This window comes from Marmota marmota, unplaced genomic scaffold (assembly GCF_001458135.2).
Source record: "Marmota marmota marmota unplaced genomic scaffold, marMar, whole genome shotgun sequence".
In the NCBI taxonomy this organism is placed as follows: Eukaryota; Metazoa; Chordata; class Mammalia; order Rodentia; family Sciuridae; genus Marmota; species Marmota marmota.
The window spans coordinates 11245726-11249769 of record NW_026000205.1 but is presented as its reverse complement, the minus strand read 5'-3'; positions in this window follow the sequence as shown (position 1 = coordinate 11249769).

The window sequence follows — 4044 nt, the reverse complement described above, 5'->3', positions numbered from 1 at the left end:
TTTCTGTCCCTTCTTTTGCTCTAGTTGCCACATGTGAGAGAAAGAGTCAACCCTTGATTTTCTGAGTCTGGCTGATTTCACTGAGCATGATGGAAAGAACGATTATTTAATAAATTAAAAGAAACTTGGGATACCCCATCTGGGACAACAATTGGGCAACTTCTGTTTTTAATTGAATTTCTGATTCACATACCATAAAAGTCAACATTTTAAAGTGTGTAGTCCAAATTTTAGTCTATTCAGAAGATTGTGCAATCATATCACAATCTACTTCCAGAATATTTTCATCGCTTTGAAAGAAGCCTGTAACTATAGGCAGTCTCTTCCCACTGCCCCTTCCCTCCAGACCCTGGCAACCACTAATCTATTTTTTTTTTTTTTTTTGGTTCCAAGGATTGAACCCAGGGGCACTAACCACTGAACCACGTCCCCAGACCTTTTTATATTTTATTAAAAGGCAGGGTCTTGCTTAGTTGCTTAGGGCCTCCCTAAGTTGCTGAGTGCAGGGTTGCTCTCGACTAAAACACTCAGGGATCACTCCAGGGGAACTGGGCTGACTGGGCTTCACGAAATAACCACACAAGAGACACAAATACCTTTTTCTTTGGGATCTCTGTGATGGTTCCTCTGACCTTAAGAGTCCAAAGAATGAGAGAGAGAGAGAGAGAGAGAGAGAGAGAGAGAGAGAGAGAGAGAGAGAGCCCGCACTTGCTGACCCCTTTTGTTGAGGGGCTGAGTCTATCTTCATGATGTCCACTGTCAGCAGGTTGACTGACACCTGGGTAGGCCACACCCAAGGGCACAGTAAGAGAAGGGGACACACAAAGGGCGTTTCCATGGAACATTCTATCCCAAACAGGGCAAAGGGTAATATTACAAAGGAACAGGTGAGCATAGCTCCACCCATGGGGATGTAGGAAGGCACATGCCCTAGCACGAAGACACAGTCGCTCGCACCTTAAAGATTGGGGCTATCTTCCGGCTTCCCTAGGCAACCAGATCACAGAGCGACCTATGATGCCTCACCAATCAGAAGGGGAGACAGATGCGGTCACGTGCTAGTTTGGCCTCCCACAGCTGAGGCTGAATTTGAATTGCAATCTTCCTGCCTCAGCCTCCCAAGCTGAGGTACACGATTATAGTCGTGTACCACTGAGCCCTTCTAATTTACTTTCTGTGGATTTGCCTGGTCTAAAAATTTCATCTAAATGGAATTGTGTGATATATGGCCTTTTCCATCTGGCTCCATTCACTTAACATAATGTTTTGTCCATGTTATAGAAGAATCAGTCCTTCACTCCTTTTTATGGCTGAATAATATTCCATTGTATGTATATATCACAATTTTTTAATCCATTCATAAGATGATCAACATTTAGGTTGGCTCCACTTCGGGGCTATCAGGAGTGATGCTGCTCTGAACATCCATATATACATATTTGTGAGAAGGTGCATTTCAGTGATCTTGTATATATACCTAGGAGTGGAGTAGCTGGGCCATATGATAATTCTATGTTAACTATTTGAGGAACAACCAAACTGTCGTCCATAGCTTCTCTACCATTTAACATTCCCCCAGCAATGTATGAAAGTTACAGGGTCTCAACAAATTCACCAACTTTAGTTATTTTCCCTGTTTTTTGTTTTATTTTGGTACTGGGGATTGAACTCACGGGCCCTCAACCACTGAGTCACATCCCCAGCCCCCTTTTTTTGTATTTTATTTAGAGACAGGGTCTCACTGAGTTGCTTAGCCTTTCGCTTTTGTTGAGGCTGGCTTTGAACTCCCCATCCTCCTGCCTCAGCCTCCCGAGCTGCTGGGATTACAGGTGAGCACCACCAAGCCCCGCTATTTTCCCTGTTTTGATGATAGCCATCCTAATGGGTGCATGAAGTGGCATCTCATTATAGGTTTGATTTGTATTTACCTCATGACTAACTGATGGTGAGCATCTTTTAATGTGCTTATTGGCCACTCATAAATCTTCTTTGGAGAAATGTCTATTCAAATCCTTTGCTGATTTTTATTTTTTCAACTTTGATTAAGGTATAATTGACAAATAAAAAAATATAGATATTTATGGTATATAGCACGATGTTGTGATATGTGTATACTTTGTAAAATAATTAAATCAAGTTAATTAATATACCCATCACCTCACATACTTATTTTTTTTTGTGGTAAAACATTTAAGATCTGCTCTCATATCAATGTGCAAGTATATATTATTAACTATAGTCACCGGCTGTAGATAGAGCTCCAGAACTTGTTCATCCTGTCTAGCTGGAACTCAATAGCCTTTGACAAAAATCTTTCTATCTCCCCTTCCAGCATGCCATGTCAACCACAGAACGACTTCTCTGCTGCTTTGAGTTCAATCTTTTAAAATCCCGTATAAGTCAGAAAATGCAGCATTTTGGTTTATTTCACTTAGTATAATGTCCTCCAGTTTCATCCCATCCCTGTTATCACAAACAACAGGACTGATTTCTTTTTTTAAGGCTCAATAGTGTGCAGGGGGCACATTTTCTTTATCCATTCATATCCAATCAGTGGATTCCGTATCTCAGCTCTTGTAAATAATTCTACAACAGGCTGAGGATACAGATCGGTAGGCACCTGCTTAGCATGCCCCAGGGTCTGGGTTCAATCCTTGGCAACACACACACACACACACACACACACGCATGCACACACACGAGTCTAATGATGCTGCAATAAACATGAGAGTGCACCTATCTCTTTGACATGCTGATTTCCTTTTCTTTGGGTTTATAGAAGTGGAACGGCTGGATCATATGGTAGTTCTGTTTCTAATTTTTGAGGAAACTCCATATTGTTTTCTATCATGGCTGGGCTAATTCTCACCAAGAATATATGAGTTCCCTCTTCTCTACATCCTTGCCAACATTTGAGGTACTGGGGATTGAACCCAGGGGCGTTCTACCACTGAGCTACATCCTCAGCTCATTTTATTATGAGACAGGGTCTCGCTGAATTGCTGAGGGTGTTGAATTAACTCAACCCATGATACCCGAGATCTATAAAGGAAGACAAGGAAGGAGTGTGTGAGGTTCAATCCCTAGCACCCCAATAAAATAAAATAAACAGGGCTGGAGATGTGGCAAGTGGTTAGTGCCTCTGGATTCAATCCCCAGTACCCAAAGACAGACACACCAACAAACAAAAAGCAAAAAACAAAATTGCAGTGAATGTAGAAAAATGCTTCAATTTGACAAAGCCCAATGGAGGTGTCAGTAGTTAAATAAAATATAACTTATGACATTGTTTTGTATGCTTGAATTATTTTATAATAAAAAATGTTAAGAAAACTTTCACCACTGAAAATGGAAAACAAAATGCAGCATCTCATCTTAAAAATAAATACACTCCCAGCACCATAAAAATGTCAAAAAATAAATACCACAAAAATCTGTGTTTAAAGTCTAGTCAAATGCAGAGGTCAGTTGAGGTCCACTCTATGCAAGGTTAGAAAGACTTTGAGGAGACAGTAGCTGCAAAAGGAGTCTTTCTCCATGATACCATCATAAGACTGCATTATAGCCAGGCACAGTAATTACAGCTGGGCATATCTGTAATCCAGCAGATCAGGAGGCTGAGGCAGGAGGATCGCAAGTTCTATCAGCCTCAGCAACTTTTTTTGGCGGGGAGGGGGTACTGGGGATTGAACTCAGGGCACTCAACCACTGAGCCACATCCCCAGCCCTATTTTGTATTTTCTTTTCTTTTTTTTATATTTATTTTTCAGTTTTTGGTGGACACAACATCTTTATTTTATTTTTTTAATGTGGTGCTGAGGATCGAACCCAGCGCCCTGCGCATGCCAGGTGAGCGCGCTACCGCTTGAGCCACATCCCCAGCCTTGTATTTTCTTTAGAGACAGGATCTCACTGAGTTGCTTAGCACCTCACCATTGCTGAAGCTGGCTTTGAACTCTTGATTCTCCTGCCTTGGCCCCCGGAGCAGCTGGCAATTGTAGTTTTTCTTTTCTTTCTTTCTTTTTTTTTTTTTTTTTTTTTTTT